The following is a 20142-nucleotide window of genomic DNA, read 5'->3' on the forward strand; positions in this document are numbered from 1 at the left end:
TTTTTCTGTTACATGATATGGTTGATACGATTGTCAATGTTAAGGAAAAATGAGGAAGGGGGTTAATTATACCATTCTACATCAAGGGTTGATGTTCCCTCTCTATCAATTCCACCTTGACTTGGTCCCCCCATGATTGTTGAGATCAATATCCCTATTCCCCCCAACCCCAACCCCCAATATATCCCCCTTAGGATCATGGGCCCTAGAGCTCCTACCCCCTAGCCTTTGCCTATTGGGTACTCGGTTGAGACAAAGCTCTCCCCCACAAGTAAACAAGTGAAGTCATAAAAAGGTAAAGAGAAGGAACATGAGGACTCAGAAGATGAGGGGAGAGGTGGTAGGAGGAGGTCAAGGAGGATTTCAAAATCCAATGCAAAAAGGAAGTTGAGATCTGGAACCTTGCAAGAGGAGGATTCAAATTCAGAGGAGTTGGGCCATCCTAAACAAAGGATTAAACATAAGGCTTCAAATTTTGGAGGGGGAATATGGAGGTTTTTGATTCCTCAAGGTCTGGTTTGAGAGGTGTGATTAAAGGGGACAAAGAGATGACACATGTTCTGGCCTCCATTGTGATGGGATGTGCGGACCTAACTCGGAACCAGTTCCCTGAAACTGTGGATAGAGTGTCCTCCCCTATTACGACCTCTCTTGCTAGGGTTTCTACCAAGGATAATATTATACCTAACCTCTTAATTGTGTAGGATATCACTAAGGAGCAAGTGGATGGCTACCAATGCGGAAAGTAGGAGGCTACTAAGGAGGTCCAAAAGATGGTTGGCAATGAGCTGAGGGAGAGGATCTACACCTTGGAGGAAAGAATGTGTCTCTTGACTAAATTCAATGTCAAGGTGACGCATGCTACTGCTACCACATTACATCTATTAAAGGACCAGGAGGGTGATTTGACCAATAAAGACTCCAGAATGTTGTTCGACTTCCTTGCTAAAGATTGGACAAATATCCTCCTAAGGGGGAAGGATGCTAAGAAGCCTTAGGGCCTTTTCCTCTCAATTCTCTATGTTTTCAATTTGTTGGTTGTTGAACTTTGTTGGGTTTAAGGAGGTTGTGCCTTTGTTTTTATGCTTTCTTAGTTTTAGTACAGACAATAGTTGTTTAATGCCTGTTGATACTTTTATCTTTGTGTTTCCAAACAATTTTTTGTGTTAAAAGTGGTAGGGGTAATTTCGGTTGATGGTAATCTACTGGTTAGGGACTAGTTTGTCTGTTTTAAGGGCCAACCCCCTTGTTTTGGTTGATTTTTATTCAAAAACATATAGAATGAATAAAAATTAGTCTCACTCTATGAATCTTAACTTTTATATTATTGATTTTATAATATTAAAGTAATAAAACAAAAAAGATTAATATTCTTGCATTTAAAAAATACTTATTAATAATAAAATCTTAAAATTATTATCTTTTGTCCAATCGCAATTTCTAAGCGAAATTTAATTGCTTTAAAGTGAAAGAAAATCATTTTTAACAGAAAAGTTATTGTATTTTGTTAGTCCCTGCCTATATATAGGCAATGAACTAATGTTTTCAATTGCCTCATTCTAATTAATTCTTTCTTAAAAAGTAATTCAAGTACTAAAGTTTAAAATGGTTTTATTTTAAAAATTGTTTTAGAATGATTATTTCTATTTTTCTATTGGCTACTTGCAATTTAGTCAGAGGTTTCTTTATTTTTTCAATTCAAAAAATACAATTTTTTCCCATTCTCTAGAATTTTCTCATGGTGTGGAAGCTTTTGAGGAAGACTAGAAACTAGACACTAGAATCTTCTTGAGAAGACTAGAAGCTCTTGATTAATTTCGGAGGTTCAGATAACATATAAAGCCTATTACATGATTTGCACAAAGCCTGCCTTTGAGACATACTCATATGCAATAAAACCATCAAAAGTTGATCTCAGGAGAACCGCCACATCATGTACTATAGATAGTGGACAAAACCCTTTCATATGAGGAAAGGACACTTGTGATCTTCGAAGTGCAACAAAGAGGAGCCCTCTAAAAGGTTTTAACAAAGCCCTGTTTTTGTTATGACCTGCACCAATCTAAAGGGTACTTCTACTCATTCTTTTATCATACTCAAGCACTAGACTTTTTGCCAAGAAATTCCTCGTCTGATTTAGATGGCTTGGGTGGAAGTTTAGAGGATTCAACCTGGGACTCACCATTCTTCTTTGAATGACTCTATGGTAGGGCTTTAAAATTCTCCTTCTAATGTTCAAAACTACTTTTGGAGCAACAATAGAAGAGTACATTCTTGGTTGTGAGGAACTTGAAGTGGCATGACAATCAACATCACAATTATTATTGATCTTCTTTGTAGGGGATTTGAGAGCAGTGCTTGACTGTGAACAAGAAGAACCTGTCATTTTCATCCCTTGACCTCTTAATCAGAAAGCTAAGGCTATTTCTAAGATTTGACTTTGTGATTTACTAGCTTCTTGTGAATACAGAGCTTCATCATTTTAATTCTAGATACAAGCAAAAGATATATTTTGAATTTCTTGCCACTTCTATTTCAATTATAATTGTAATCGCAACTCACTGACTATTCAAGATCTTTTTGTGAAGCTCCATTTTGGCCTTACCATTTATAAACTCTAGGATGGGGTAAGGATCCCTTTGTTTAATTCATTTGCAACAAGAATTTGAAGTGTTGGTGGCATCAGTTTCTAGGTGCTTCATAGTCTAAGTGTTATGAAGACTAAGCAGTGCGTGTACCTACAATTCTAATTATATTTGGTTGCTAGCTAACAAAAAACTGAAATGAATAGTGGCTACATGTAGCCTACTGCCTAGTTAGTGTAGCCGAGGCGGCTATATCAAGCCTTAAATAGTATTTTTGTCAATTTCAAAATACATTTTTTACTATACATCTTAGCCCCCAGTTATTTTCTTTGCATCCTTCTAATCATAACTCTACAACAAAAACATTGTAGCTTAGATATCTTTAAGATTTAATTACATCAGGCTTTGGTGCATTCCCTTGAGGTAGAAAATCTCTGTTGAAGTTCGAAAAGGTTCTTTTGGCATGCAAACATTCCACTAATGAATTACTAATAGATAGAGTGGCACCTGCCCAATACTACATTGTTCATGATTGTTCAATTCACAAAGTTAAAATCTTTTTTTTTTAGGCTGAGAGATGAGAAAAAACATTCTTTTTATAAATAATTAATTTGAAAAAAATGTGGATATAAAAATTAAATTTCCACTATTATATTCACTCACACTTATAATTCGATTAATTTCCATCAATCACAAGCTATTACTAGTCCCTGCCTTAAACAAGGTAGGGAACTAATGTTCCCCTTAGCCCCCATTCAATGGACATTAATTTATTTATGCCAAAAAACACATGTTTTATAGCAAAGATTCCAAGGTTCAATTTTTAAAACCAATTATAGGTACAAATTTTGATTGTATGATTGACCCATCCATAATTTCCTAGGGTTTATAGGTATTTTTAAAAGTCAAATATTAGAAAATAAAAAGGCAGTGTTCGCTTTAGAATCTTTGCCTTGCTTCATCATTAAAGCAAGAAACTCTAGAATCTTCCTTATTGGAGACAACAAGTGTTGAAGGCATTGTTTTAGAGAAATTACAGATCCACGTTTAGACTAGGTAGGTTTCAATCAAAGTTCATGCAAATGTTCTCAAATCCTATTACAATGAGCACTTTCACTAAATTTAAAAGAGGGGTAGATTATGGAGAGGTCCGACAGTCTAAATCTGCTCTCTTAACTTGCTCATTATTAATTGTCTTGATGTTGTTATCAGAACCCACTGACTTGCATGTAAATTCCTTTTATACTACAACCATCTACTATTCAATTTATTCATCCTCTATTCCAATGTTTTCTTCTTTTTAGAAGTTTTGTTTAGATTTAGTTTGCATAATTTTAGAAGACATGAGAACGTTTTGGCATGACCAAATTTGGAAATTGGGGTTGGGAGTAATATCTATTTTAAAAATATTTTATTGCTGTTCATTTTCAAATATGCTAATTTGTTTATAATAGAATTGGAAAAAAATGTGAGCATTCATTTTTTTTCAAACATTCTATAAATGTTTGTTTTTAGATATGTGATAGTTTATATTATAATGATGCCTTCTAGAAATTTGGCATAGTAAGTAAATATAGTTACACATTTGTGTAATATTCATATCTTTTATAAATAGTTTTGAACTGTTAATTTGTTAATTTATATTATGCTTAAAAGATGAGGCACTCTATGTAAATATAGCTACATTTATGTAATATTCATATCTTTTATAAAGAGTTTTGAACTGTTAATTTGTTAATTTATATTATGTTTAAAACATGAGGCACTCTTCTTAGTTTCTGCATTCAATTGTCTTTTTCAAATTAACATTAAGTATTTGATATTATATACTATTTTAAATTATTTTAAACTCCTAGTAACAGGAACACTACTAACTAGCCATTTAAATCTAATTCCCAAATTTCTAATTCCCAAATTTCTAATTGGAAGCATAACTAAAGAACTGAGATAATTTGTAATAGCTGACAACTCCAATTTCCACTTTCAAAATTTACTGGTTTTGTTTCATGCTTCAGATTGAAGATATTAGCTATTTTTTTTTAATTCTCCCTTCTCTACAAGGCAGGGACTCCAGCTCTCACAAGAGCTCTTGTTGATAATAATTTTTTATTAGATCTTCGTCCACTATGAGAGAGAAAAAGTTTGTGCAATACAGATATTGCAGGCTAAAAGGTTAAAGATCTAATGTACTAATTATCAGGTAGGCGTGTCGACTGTAGATTAAGTATATCCTGGCAATGTCATAAATACATATTTATCTAGTATCTTTTAATTTATGGCAACTCTTTGTGTTGAAAATAAAAATAGCCCTAGGAAAATTGTCTCCAGCCAATAAGAAATAAGATATTATAGTATAAAAATAGATTTTAAAAATAATTTTTTTTAATCTCTCCTGTAAATTAATTCAATGAACATTAATTCCTTAATATTGTCAGCCAAATACTAAAAGCATGCATTCATTTAATACACCCCAAATTAGTATTCAAATATATTTTGACTGTTCACACATGCTAGGGCGCACATTTTCATACCAAGACACATTCGAATGTCTCTCACATGTGAAATCACTAAAATTAAAAACATTTAATCTTTTTAATAGTTCATCATTATAAATTTAAAAGACAAAGATACCAATATACATAAAGTCCAAAACAACGTTCTGGTTAAACTAAAAGCTCACACCATAGTAGTGTGAAAGGACGAATAATTCATTTGTTTTATGATGCCCCCCCGTCAACGGCGGGGATTTCTCAATATAAACGAGAATCGAATCTCCACCGTTCTAATCCAATCCCGTTGGTCGGGGAATATGCTTAGAGAATAAAGCCTTCTATACTAACTCCATACTTACTTCAGGCGCACGTGGACTTTGACTTAACTGGTTTGGGTAGTTGGGAAGATCAATTTCGGAACTTTTTTTTAATCTTTTAATTTAATTAAGGGTGGAGGAGGCGATGATCCTCTTTTTTTTAGGTTGAAAATATGTAGAAAAGTTGGTGTAAGGTTTTTTTCATGGTCGATGGAATTGATTTGAAGTAGTGTTAGATTCAATTGTAGGCAAGTTTTTCTCAAATTGATGTTTAACAAAGTTAATATGTCATAAGTTCAATTGTGAATAATTTCGATTAAAAAAAATATATATTTAATTGAATGTAAAACTTTCAAAATTAAAATGATTTTTAAAAGAGAAAAATTGTCATAATTTTTAAGATTTAAATACTATTTTTAAAATTTATTTTCAGATTATATATTTTATGTATTAATGATTTGAAATAATAGTTAGAGAGTACAAAAGACGATGGATCATATAGTATGATTAAAAATATTATTGATAAAAAATTAGATAAAGTTTGTATATTTTATATAGTTATATTTAAGATCATACTTTTTTTTATTGTACCAAAGATTAATTTTAGGACAGTGTGTATTTCTTTTAATGTAGTGTTGAGGTTTAAAAATTATTTCTTATCCAAATTTATCCAATTTCTTTTTGTTTAGTGTTTGAGGTTGGAAGTTATTTCTTGGCTGACTTTATTCAAAAGATAAAAACAAAATTAATCCAATAAACTTTTAGATATTGACATTTTGAAAGGCATTTTTGTAACATTCAAACTTGAGATCATATTCAATGATCTATATCATCAAAATGACTCTACCTAAATGTGTCATGAAACATCCATGGTAAAACTATAAATAAATTCTTCAAAAAGTCTATCAAATTTATTGTCAAGCATTGTAGGCATGAAAAAACAAATGTATATGAAGTTTTCAACAAAGTCATTCCAATTTTGAAAACAAAAATAGTATCCAACATGCTAGAAACATCTTCAACAAATTGGACATATAATTCAAAATATCAAAGTAAAAAATGTAATTATGCTTTTTAAAACTTAAAATAAAACTAAAAACTATTAATAAAAGTCTTCATTAACTGATGGATCTTTAGTTTGATCGTAAAGTTTGAATGTTGTTGAATGAGCTCATTAAGGAATATTCCTAGTGAAGTGTTTGCCAACATAATCTTGTTGTCTTATATGTGAAGTGGGTACACAAACTTCCCTCAAAGAGAAGTGGGAAGAAGAAAATATTGTCTTTTGTAGCAAAGACATGGTTGAAAACCAATGTCACCTCATCATACAATGTGCATTTTGATAATATTTTAAAAGTAGACAATAAACTAATTTTTTGAGGAAGCCAAGCTTCATATGTTTACAAACTTCTTTGAGAAGATTCATAAAAGAAGAGTTGAAATGGGAAGAAATATAAATATGTCTGAATATTGTAGATTTTCATTTCTTAAATATTTTGGACTCATAAAGATCATAAAATTTCAATCACAACTACTTTTACTAACTATCACTCCTAAATATTTAATGAAACTAAATTCAACTTAAATAATCATTTTATTTTATTTTAAAAAAAATTTAATGACATAAAATATCTATTAAAAACTAATAAATTGAATGACTTGAAATGAATTCACAAGAATCAAATCTTGTTAAATGCATGACTCTTATATCATAAGAATGAAACGAGATGGAAAACAATACCTAAAATAGATTATGACAAAATATATGCCTTCCCCTAAAAAAAAATTGAACCTTCAACTAACAACAGAACATAAATTTAAACCAACTAACAACAAAACATAAATTTAAACTAAATCAATAATTAATTCTGGTTCTTGCAGTCCCACAGAGTAGTTTTGATATGGTGGAATTAAAATCTCCATCTATCTACCAAACTATTTGACCAATACTGCATGGCAGGCAACAAAGTTTGTACACCTGTCAAATAAAAATCCCCCGATCAGATATACATCAAAGCCAGTCTCGTAAATGTATTTCTACGGTCTATTGACGTGTGTCAAATAACGGCGTCAACTGCCGCGTATATGTCAATTTTTCGACGAACAACACAGAGTCCATACACAGTTATAGGCCACGCGTGGAGCATAGAAGTATACCGAATCCATTTAAATAAACAAATGAGTACCGTAAATGGATTTCTTGACCCAAAACTTCAAAAACAGCGGATATTCCGTACCTCAGTTTACTGCCGTGAAGACGGCTACTTCTTCCGTGAGATTCATTTATGACGTTTCAAAGCCGTCATGGACCTCGTCATCGATCGGCAATGTTTGGAGGCCAAGTTTGGAAGGCAAGAGCTGTTGGAAATAAATCGGCGCTGTTTGTTTGTAGATTCACAATTCAAGTAGAAAACACGGCGGAATCAGGGACTTGGGTGGACGAGAATTTCTGGTCAACAAAGGTAGGCATCGAGTAGGATACCTATAAATTTGTTTATGGACACCTGGGTGGAATTTGTTCGCTAATTCGGCTTCTTGGATTGAGGAGATCGTCGGATCGAGTCTGGACGCAGGGCATTTTGTGGTAAGTTTACTCTGGCAAATCGAATTCTTGGCCTTTTCGTTTCGGAATTTGGATGGATGTTGATTCATTCCACTTTTTGAGGTAATTTATTCTAGTTCAAGGCCATTGGGAAGTTGGATTGTTTTTGAAGCCCGGGCGAACGATTTGCTCTAAATGCATTGTCGCTGTTGAGTAATTTATCAGGCCTTTTCTATCTGATCCGTCTCGGTAGTTACCGCAAAAAAGTTTGTTTTAAATAATTTTCAGTCAGGGTAAATGTATTGGACTTATATATTTATAGCATTGTCGCAATTGAATTATTTACTAGGTTCGTTGCACCTGATTAGTTCCTGTAAAGAGTATTGTTGTTTGATTGTGCTGATTAGATGAGAAAACAAAGATTGGTTTTTTCGAGCAATTGCGTGTGATTTACTGTCCATGCCAGAACATTTGTCGGAAATTCTTCTTGCCAATTGAATCTGGGACCTTCGTGTATCCATAAGCTACAGCTGGATGCGAATATTTTGCATGTTCCTTGCTACAGGGATAGTCGAATTATATAATTACGAGAAAAATTGCAGAGATAGAAATTTTGTAGTCTGTGCATCACAATTATCGCATATTTAGTGCAATGAAGAGTCAATTGTGATTCGTTACAACAATTTCGGTGATGCCACGGTTATCGCTTTGCCGGTTGTTTTATATGGGTCTCGGTTAACAAAATGCCCTGAATTAGCGAGAAGCAAAAACGCTCTTTGCTAAAGCTCATATGTTGAATAAATATGAGAATCCCATAAATTTGACTGCAAAATGCATCTAGAGGTCGTTTCAGAGCAACGTGCTTGGTAGTGTTTTTTTCTTGCGACAATGACTATATACCGTTAACCGTATTAGGGCCATTTTGCGGTGTTAGAGAGATTATGATAATGTAGTTTTTCGTTGGTGTCTTGCACCAAATATTTCATTTATCCAAAAAAAGAAAAAAAAGTTTATTGTCTTTGCCATTCACATTTGTAAGTAAAGCTTCATATCAAGTGAAAATGTAACACATAAAAGTACATACCTGTTGGAAGTAATACTAATTATGACTCCAGTTGTAATCGTCGGGTTTGCTAACAAGTCAACCACACATCCCAATCTTCTACTCTGCAGTTGAAGTATTTAATATGAAGTTTGAAACTTACAAAATTTCTAGATGTTGGCACCCAGTTTTATATTTCAAATTAGTGTTTTTGGTGCTCTAGCTCATTACTCTATTCTATATGTATTGCACGACAATTTTTTTGTTGCTCTCTCCCAGCAGAGTCCAGCTCGGTAGAGCTGTTAGTTATAGGTTTGAATGTCTAGTTTTTATCACAATAGTGTATTGTGTAAGCAGCAGCTCTAACTGATGCAATTTATCATTCTGATTAATATAAACTTATTGTTTAGCTTTTTCTGCTGCTCCACTTTTTCTGAGACATCCAGGGTAGTCAAGACAATGACTCCATGAAGAGCAAAGGGATGGATAATGATAAATTTTCCAATCTATGGTTGAATCACCCATGGCATTGAGTTTGTAAGGGTACAAATGAGACTGGAAAAACTTTCAAGAGAAAAAGAGCCTGATAAACAAATCTGGCTTTGACAATACAGTAAGAAACAATCTGTTCACAACAGATGATATGCTGGAGTGGGACAGTATAAAGAGGTTTTTTAATTTTAGAAAAATAAAAGAGCTTGTATTAATTAATATGTAGAATGAGAAACAATATAAGTTGAAACTAAGTTTTCTGCTAGTGAGGAATTTCGGAGAATGCTGATTACAAAGAACCAACCGTATTGGATCTGTTAATTGTATCAAATCACAGCTGATCTTATCGTTGACTTTTCTAAAATAATATCTGTTATTTTCCAAAGTCATGTCTGATGATATCTTTTCTTTCATGAAATTAAATCTGATCTTTTTCTATTTGTCTTTAAAAAATTAATTCTGATTTTTTCCAAATTAAATTCAATTTCCTAGAGAATCAACTCCAGCCTTGGGCCCCAACTTTCGGACCCATAAAGAACACTATGTTTAATAATTATATTGAAGAGATATAACTTTGTAGGGGTATTCTAGAAATGTGCTTGAAAACATTGGCTCTTCAATACCTCAAGGGATGGCTATTCTTTGCAAATTCATGATTGAAGTATGTTTTGGATTGAGAGATAGACTTGTAAACCAAACCTTATGCAGGCATGATTTGTTGTGAAATTCATAGACTCGCCTTATAAAATAAAACTTGGAAAGAGCATTCTTGGAGGTAGTCAAGATGATGGCATTAAAAGAATTAAGATTAGCTACAAGCAGGGAAAACTAATGTTTGGTTTCAAATTCAAAGGTTTCACTACTGCACACAAAAAATAAAAGGTTTTTAGAAGGTTAGTATTGGACCTCCTCAGTGATCAATTGAAGGGTATACAATTGTTTGACAATCTGGAGGCTACATTGCAAAGCTTTTTGTTTTTCACAAACTTATAATTCATGAAGCAAGAACCATGAGGTTAAGTCAGTTTTCAGCAATTAACTGTGTGCAGAAATGATGCCTCAAAGAAATAGAGCTAAGAGGTCATACATGGTCATGATGTTAGAAGGCAATTAGTACTCATTCCTGAGGTAGGAAATGTGGTTGGTTGAGTTGTTAAAATAAAAAGGCGTTGCACTTTATAGTGGTGTGATGATTATTGGACTGACTTCCTAATGGAGGGAGGAAGGAGACAGGGTTGGGAGATAGTGTGGAGACCAGATTTCAAAACAACATGGTCAATAATTGGCAGCAAATGAAAGACATGAAAACAGAAATTTGGTGTGTTGAAGTCTTTCCATCATGTTTGTGACAAATCACACATGCATGCAACTCTAAAGGAAGCAAATCTATTTGAACCAAGGAAACATGGTGTTCCATTTAGAGTACAAAAAATATGGACCTTCCAAATGGAGGAAGTGCCCACTGTAAGCAATGATGGGTTTTATCTCATCAGCTGAGGCTGTTCGTGAACCAAATCCTTAGTGTTTAATTCATGAAAACAGAGCAAGTTGTTATAAGATGCAGGCATCCAGTGGGTCCTAAATAGACATTTAATGGTCAAAAGAATGACTTCACCCAACAAGGGATGAGAATATACCTTTTGATAAAGATATAGGTCTCTATTCACACGGATCAACAAGAATAACAAGGTAGGGAAATAATGAAATGTAATGAAGATATCCTAAAGAGGTGGCTCTTATTCAACTGAAAGCTACATGTACTATATTACAGATTAGAATCTACCTTTTTTTTGGGGGTTACTCATGATGGGAGAGATTCTTCCTCAGATTCATGAATAACTCGAATCTTCAAATCTCATGCCTAAAAACCAAGACACAGTGGTAACTAGTTACAAGAAAGATAACTCATTTAGGAGCCTTTTTAAGTATTTGTAAGAAAGATAAGACTTCACGGATAGACAACTTTTTGAAATTTCCGAAAGAAGGAACAAGAATGAGAGTAGATAATTGTACTAAATACAAGATTTTGTGGGCAGACAACCTTGTGAAAAAATTCCAAAGAAGATCATCACACATGATTGCAACTGCAGTAAGTGATAGCAAGGCTATCTGAACCTTCAAAGATCCATGAGCATTATCATTGGTATGCCAAGCATGTGACCATGTCAACAAGGAGGCTGGGAATCATGAAGCACTTTCTTTTATCTGCAGATCACAATCATTTTTTATGCAACTACAACTTAAATGTGAGTCTTTTGGATCACCTTTATTTGAATTTGTATACATTCAAGTAAATCCATTCTATGAGATAGACAACTTCTTTTCAGCTATATATACGAGAAAAAAATTATAAGAATCATCATATTTGTTTCTTACTTTTTATTTCACATGTTTTTGAATTTCATATCTATAAATTGGTTATATATTTATTTATATTTGATTTTTATGTACGGAAACATGTATTTACTATTTTCTCATTAAAACAAATAGGTCTCAACCTAATGAGGCTGGCTTGGCATAAATTTACGACCTAAAATTTGGTTTGGGTTATATCTTCTTCAGTTTCAATCATAGTTGATAAATATGCTGAGAACAATTATGAGTTTATAAGTCCAGAACAAGAACATAACTGCATAAATGTCTGCAATAACACATTTAACAACAACATGCAAACATATTTTGGATGTCACAAGACATAATACTATCAATAGAAATTACATAAATCGTATACATTGCTTATGATGGTTGTATATCTCATTAAGATCTGTGGAACCTTTGATTCTATAAGTTTATCCCTTGTCACTTCATTGCAGTTCCCTTTTCTATGAAGGTTATGGGTTGCATAAAACTTGCAATGCAAAATTGTGAAGTTTTGACAATCTATTTGGGTATTCAAGATCTGCCTATTGTGGACAACTCTAGATAACTAACTATAATGTGATGTGTTACATTACCTAACCACATTGATTGGATTTGGAAAAAACTAATTGCATTACAAGGCCTCTTGGTGCATAGAGTCCTATCTTGATCGATGATAGCTACCTTAGCTCTGTTTGTGGCCATGTGAATTACTTTGTCCTCTACACTTAAATAATCACAGTTCAGGACAAATAACATAATTAGCATTCAAATCTTTCATATTGGTTTCATTTTATAGATTGTGCCTTATTTATGGATATATATTTACAATGAGGGAGAACTTAGCCTTGAACAACTTTGTGAGGATGATGAAATTGTGAAGATTACAATTTATTTTGGTATTCATAATCTACTAGTGTAGTTAAATCTTGTTAACCAATATCTGATGTGTTGCATTACCTAAGCATGTTGATTGAGTTTGGACACTTTTAATTGGATCAAAAGGCCTCTTGGTGCGGAGGCCTACCTTGATCAATTATAGTTACCTTGACTCTATTTGTGGCCATATGAATTGTGTCTTCCTTTCTAGTTAATTCAATTTCCGTTTTCATAGTTAATAGCATAACTATCATATAGATTGTCCATATTGGTTTCATTTATGGAATTTTTCTTCTTTTTGAATGGATTTTTTCAATTAGGAAGAAATTAAGCTTGAGCAGTCTTTTGAGAATGATTTCTGTAAGTGATTTAGAAATTGACATCTTTTTCGTGCAAGCTCTCGAATTCAACCCATCAAAGAAACTTTATTGAAATCAGCAACTTCTACATTTTGTGTGTGGCCTATTTTAGGAGATTGATATATGGATTGGGAGGGGGGTTTGTCAATATGTTATATCTCAACTTATAAAAGTGTTAATAGACCTAAAAAACTGCAAAAATCAATATAGTAAAAAATAATATAAAAAAAATAATTTATTTGCAACCTCTAGGAATTTTATAACTCATGCCAAGTTAGCTTATAAAGGTAAAAGGTTAAATTAACATTTAAAGTCATTGCAAAGGAAGGAAAAAGTATGGTTGTATGAGAATTACTTCATGCAAGCATCTTCAAAGGGGATATATTTCCATTTGCCCCAATATTATTCAAGTTAGACACCATTATCTACATCTAGATTTGAACTTGTGATCCTCACCATGTAATACACATCTTTACCATTAGGCCAACCTTGGATGTAATCTAACACATGGTAAGCATAGACGTGGAAGTCACTAGAACACCACCTTAACGCTTAAGTGGTTAGGCACCCACATTAGTAGAGACAGGCAGCATTTATAACTCTTAATTTCATCATTATGAGCTCTATTAGTCATAAACAAGTAAACCAAGGGATAAGTTCTTGGCCCTTTTTGACACATCCCCATTGCCAAGACATCCTAAGGATGGGGGGACAGGTGGTGACATCCTCTAGTTGACCCCGAAATTGGAAAATTGTACAAAATATCCTATATGTGTTAGGATGGAAATGATTCTGAAAGGGGGTAACCCCTCATCCTTGAGATAGGTAGAGATGTCTGTGACATCCCGTAACTGTCCCAAGGACAGCCAACTGTCCTTTCCTAACACAATAAAAGAAGACTCAAATGCTTTTTGGAAAACAAATTTTTATGTCTTTTTGTGGGTTCCCACACCTCAGCAATAGTGCTTAAATGTTTGATAAGCTTCACACTACATTAAACACATATGCTGGTTTTAGCTACAAGTCTGGAAAACATTGGGATAGGTACTGCAACAGATCTGGGCAGCAAGCGCAACACAATTTCACAAACTCCTGGAACTTGGTAATGCATATGAAATCAATTATAGGTCTGCAACACTGCATTTTCACAGATATGAGGGGTAAACGTGTTTGAGTCATCGTCAAAATCACTAGGAAATCTCAAATAATGAACAATAGCCTGGTACTAAATTTCACCAACATTAGGAACTTGATAGTGTGTAAAAAAGCAGTTGCATGTAATGGCCACCTTTTGGGATTTCCCTAACTTCTTCCCAAGTCTCTTCGAATGCGATCACTGCTCTCTTGGATGAGTGTTATTGCGCAATGGTTAGATATTTTTTGAGTAATTCCTTAAGTTAGGGGTGGGTGATGATAGATAAATCCCCTTCAATGCTTGGAAAGAATCGACCTTTCTTGGTGGTTGGGTCACCACCTTTCATAAGGATTGAGTCACCACTTTTGCCTTTGAGAATAATATATTATATTTTCCAATGCAAAGAAGAGTCACACCTCTACATAATGGTCACAACCTTACATAATTACCACCCTTCAAAGGGTCACAACCCTTCATCATTTCTGCCCCTGAATCACTTCCTTAACTTCTTCCCATTTTTTTTTTCTTTAATGCTTCCTTAATTCCTTTTTCTTCCTTCTTTATTTCTCTCTCCATGTATCCCCCCAAAATGAATTTTTCTTCTCACATGAGGGAGTCTAAACTTTTCATTTCATTCCTTTTTGACCATTCATTAAACTTAAATAAATTATAATTATATATAGTTTTATTTTTTACTTGTTTTTATTTTTACTTTATATTTATGCCATTTCAACAAGGGGACATTAAAATCTGCCTTGCCCAAGATTTCTTGTCCTCAAGCAATCACAAGCTAGCAAGGGCAAACTACCCATATATTGAGAATAGGATTAGAAGCATGGCACACATCTATGACCTTAAGAAAAACTTATCATATCTGGAACAAATCAACTATGATCCAAACACAAAGCACACACATAAAATCATGAAGTATACACATGAATATATGCAGATAGAGAGTATACACATGAATAGACATTTGCAAGCTAGAAAGTGGGTGTAACCACAATTTTGTTGCCCAAGCTATTTTTAAGTCAAAAAATGGGCCTTACTCAACCTTGTTGCTCATAATTCATTTTGAGCCAAAAAGTGGGCATAACCCCATCTTTCTTCTCATCCATTTCGACCTAGAAAGTGGGTCTAACTCCAATATTGCTACTCATAATCCAATTCCAGCTAGAAAGTGACCCTAACCTCATCTTTTGGCTCACAATCCATGTTAAGTTACAAAGTGCGCTCAACCCCAATCTTGCCACTCATAACCCATTTCAAACTAGAAGGTGGATCTAACCCCATATTTTTGCTCAATCCATTTTGCGCAAGAAAGTGGGCCTAATCCTAATCATATTTCTCATAATTTAATTGGAGCTAGAAAATGGGCCTAACACCATCTTTTGCTCATGATCCGTTTCAAGTTAGAAAGTGGACCTCAACCCATCTTTATGCCCGTATGCCTGTTAGAGCCGAGCAGTAGGCCTGACCCCATCTTGATGCTCATGAGCCAAAAAGTGGGTTTGACCCCATCTTGTTGCTCATAAGCCATTTAGAACCATAAAGTGAGCCTAACCCCATCTTGATGCTCACCATTTAAAGCTAGAAAGTGGGCCTAACCCCATCTTATTGCTTGTAACCCATTTTGATCCAAAAATTGGGTCTAGTCCATCTCTCTGCATATAATCTATTTTGAGCAAAAAAGTGGGTCTAACCTTGTCTTTTAGCTCATAAACCATTTAGAGCTAGAAAGAGGGCCTAACTCCATCTTGTTACTCTTAAGCCATTTAGTGCCAAAAAATGGACCTAATCCTGTCTTTCTACTCTCATATGCCTATAAATTTGTTTCAATATGCTTCAAAATTTGCTCAATATGCCCCATATGTGTGCTTCAATATGCTTCAAAACAGATTTGAAATTCTCTTCACAGTTCTCTACTCAAGGACTACTCTAGATTTTCTCTAATATGCTTCTAGAGTTTCTCATGAAGGCCCTTTTGATTTCTTCATAATTCTCTATTACATCTTCTCTTAACTCTTGGATTTGTAACTATTACTTCAACATGCATAAAAGGATCCATATGCTTCAACAATGTTATGACAGCTTGCAACAACTTCATTGCTATAGATACAACAACAGCAAGGCCCAGCGTGGCTCACAATGAAGGCAATTAGTTTAGATTTCTACGTTGAATATCTTGATATCCGAAAGATGCAAATGCAACAACAATTTTTCATACTTTGGACTCCACAACATTTGTCACTTCCATACATTTTATGGCCTTACTTTTCATGAATGAGGACATGGCTATATTTTAATTTTTTGGATTAAACAGTATGAAATTTTTCATCATCAATTTTTTTGGATCATCAAGATGAAAGCAAAATTAAGAGAGTAGAACTCTTTTGTCTAAACCTTTCAGAGCCTTTTGTCCTTCTGATTTTTTTAGTTTGCATTTCACATTTGCAAACCTTTTTCCATATGCACTTTGATGTCTTTACATGTCTTCCGAATTTGCTTCAATAAGCCACTTTAAACTTTGGTTTGTAGAGAACTTACAACACATTCATGATTATTTAAAATGTCCTTATGACTATCCTCCAAATCTTGTTATCCATCACCTTATCTTTACCTTGTTGGCTAGCAAAAAGAAATCTTTAATGCCAATTGTAATGTCCCTTTTTGGGATTGCCCTAAATCTTGCCCAAGCACCCTTTAAATATCAAGTTTGTTGACTTTCCCTCTTTGGATGTTGACCGGTACTCTTTTGGGTGAGTGTCATTTCTTAATGCTTCAATCTTCCTTAATTGATGCCTTGAGGTACAAGCTAGTGATGATTGATAAGTCCCCTTTAATGCTTGGAATGAATCCTTCTTTATGCTTTATTGGTGGAAGGGTCACCAGCTTTGAGAATAATATATTATTTCCTAGATTGATCTTTCTTGAATCTCCTCTTCAAATGAAACATTCTCCCCATTATATCCTCCAAGTTAAGGGAGAGTCACACCTCTTCATAATGGTCACGACCTTTTACAATACAACCCTTCGGAGGGGTCATAATCCTTCATCATTTCCACCCCTTTGAAAGGGTCACTTTCTTATCTTCTTCTCATTCATTTCTTCTTCCATTAATTCCTTTTGACTTCTTTCTTCCTTCCTCCATCCCCCCCACTTGACCCCCAAATGAAGTTTTCTTCTCTCCCTTTTATATCTCGTGTTTGAGGGATTCACAACTTCTCATTTCATGCCTTTTGAGCATTCATTAAACTTAACTAAAATTTAATTATATCTGTTGAAGATTGTAGCTGTGATAGAGATCTTTATCTTTGATTTTATGAAATAGAAATATGACCGTTATGGTCATCTTCAGCTGAAGAAGACATTTGTAATAATATTTGAGATAATATTATATAAACATGTGTCATGTGAAGAGGCATGCATATGCAAATATGAAGAGTTTTATATTTGGAAATTAAAGAGATGTTCAGCTGGGTAATGAAGAGTCTCCCTATTCTTTATATGTGTTGTATCAAGCGAAAAGCATTGTATTCAAACATTTTTATGATCAATAAAAGAGATATTTTTCTAGTGTGGCTGGGTTTTTTCCCTTCAAGTGGAAGGGTTTTCCCGGGATAAAGTTGTTGAGTCCTTTATGCAATTTAATTAATTTTCTTATTGCTTTTTATCATCATTTTCTGGGCAAAACATTAGCAATATCAAATTTTATTTTCATTCTTTAATATTTTTTAAAAATTATCCATTAATAAATCCTATTTTAACTAGTGGACATTTCATTGCGGGTCTGCAATATTTTTCACTTATATGAAGGGTAAACATGTCTTAATCATAACTTAGTAATCAATCTCACAAACACCTTGAACTTGGTACTGCCTAAAGAAGTGGTTGTAGGTCATCATAATAATAGAATACTGTCAAAATGTCCTCAAATCAAAAAGAAATGATGAAGTACTCACAAACAAGTGCTAGAATGATCAATCTCAAGTCTAGAAACCACCATGCAAAGCTCAAACTTAATTGCAAGTCCGATATTCAATTTTTTGTTGGTTAAGATAGCTACAAAATTAATCAAACACCTTCGTAAGACATCAAAAAACACTACCCAACATTACCTAGCAGAAACGTACACCACCAACACCACCAAACAACAATGAAGGGGCCAAGAAATGCAGTGAATCATACCTAGCAGATCACATGAGGTCTGCAAGAGGTATGACTTGTAATTGGCCGTACTTTTCAAGCTAGAAATCACTCATGCTCCTTCAAACTTACATTCTTGGACTAGAAATGATCACAATGGGAATGATAAGTTAGACTAATCAATATCATGAATATTGGTGGTCAAACAAGGATGTCAATTGAACACAAATGTTATATGTAAAGGTTCTATAATATATATACATGCTTTATCCATGTTTTCATACCATAGTTCCATGACTTGGACTTGGCTATGACTTGGAAAAATGAAAAAACCCTTGAAATTTAGAGATTTTTAACAATATAAACTTGTTTCATGCACCCATTATAGAATAAAACTTAAAGACGCTACAACATCATCAAATAGAAGCTAATTTGATCACATACATAAACAGACCTCCATGATAAATGCACATTAGCTTATTAATTCTTTCCAATACATTATGCCTTGCACTATATTCATGAAGATTGGTGAATGAAAACTGAAAAATGAATCAGCAAACTTTTTATTATCCATTCCTTGCTATGACTTAAATATCCAAAATAAATTCATAAAAAACTCAAGGTTATACATTACATTCTAGTAGCTGCCACATTTTCTAACGTACAACCTAGCAAGTCATAAGTTGTGAAGGGTGATTCCTTTAGTACTACTACTAGAAGTTATATCTATGGCTAGTCATAGATTTGGGAGTTGCTTGTTAGGTGTCGTCTCTTCTCTGGCGTGAAAGGCTTCCCAGGCTACTCATTATAGTGAAGAGGGTGAAACTAGTTAGTATGAGGTGTAAAGGCTACTAAAGACAATTTAAGTTGCACATATGAAATATATGGAGGTTTCCATATGGGATTAAGATCACATTGCTAAATATTTACAGATGCAAAGTTAGGGAAGAGAAGGCATAATACAAGGACAAATAGATAGAAGGTAGTGGTCTTCAAACTTGTGAATAATAGAATGAAGAAAGAAATGACATCTATAGTATTAACTATTGATAAAATGATGATAAAAATCCATTCAAAACCTTGACAAATTGCAGAGTCATTGGAAATACTTTAATATCCCATAAATACAAAGTTCCATCCCAAGTAGGAAGCAACTTTGTCAAAGAGATTCTAATTAAAGTTATTAATCATGAGGGAACGCAAGGGTTTGTGACAGTGCAGGAAATTAGAAGTCTTGAAAAAATCAAATAGCGTGTGGGTCATGGCCATCAGACTTGACAAGTCATGACATGACCTATTGGCTTGGTGAGTCATGCGGGTCATGACTCAAGACTCGAAAGGTCATGCTAGCGGTCATATAAACTTGCCAGGATTGTACGATCCATGACCTGCCTAAACTTGCATAACTTGTTGCGAGTTATGGAACATTGTTTCATACAAGTATAATGTACTTATGTATGTTTTAACCACGTTTTCATCTACTCCGTTGTGCCTAAAATTGGCCTAAAAAAATTATAACCCAAAAGACGCATCCCCTATTGTCCCCGTCCTAGAAACTTGGGGTATTTAGATCATAATCCATTGTTCCATAGAGTCTTGGAATGGGAGAGGGGTGTGTTGAGGATGTTGAGCTATAACTCATTTGGACCTGATAACATTCAAAGCTAGGACCTTTTGTTTATCGCTAGAGGTCAAGATACTAACTTCTCTTTGGCCAGCCTATCATTGGTCTAGGTGTGGATTATTTCCAACACCTCCCCTTAAACCACATTGCAAGTGCTTGGGGATCCTTGTC

At 34.0% G+C, this 20142-nt stretch overlaps 1 protein-coding gene across 1 annotated transcript in view; it reads left to right on the plus strand.

The window, feature by feature from the left end:
• The first annotated feature begins 7790 nt into the window (after window positions 1-7790).
• The window catches only part of LOC149547913 (glucose-6-phosphate 1-dehydrogenase, cytoplasmic isoform-like), a 107286-nt gene continuing 94934 nt past the window's right edge, over window positions 7791-20142 (plus strand). Inside the window, exon 1 of the mRNA XM_089791960.1 lies at window positions 7791-7978. The gene's annotated coding sequence lies outside the window, so the exon portion shown is untranslated. The remainder of the gene's footprint in view (window positions 7979-20142) is intronic.

Source organism: Cupressus sempervirens, chromosome 7 (genome assembly GCF_028749045.1).
Source record: "Cupressus sempervirens isolate cs-2001-9-10 chromosome 7, ASM2874904v1, whole genome shotgun sequence".
Taxonomy (NCBI): Eukaryota; Viridiplantae; Streptophyta; class Pinopsida; order Cupressales; family Cupressaceae; genus Cupressus; species Cupressus sempervirens.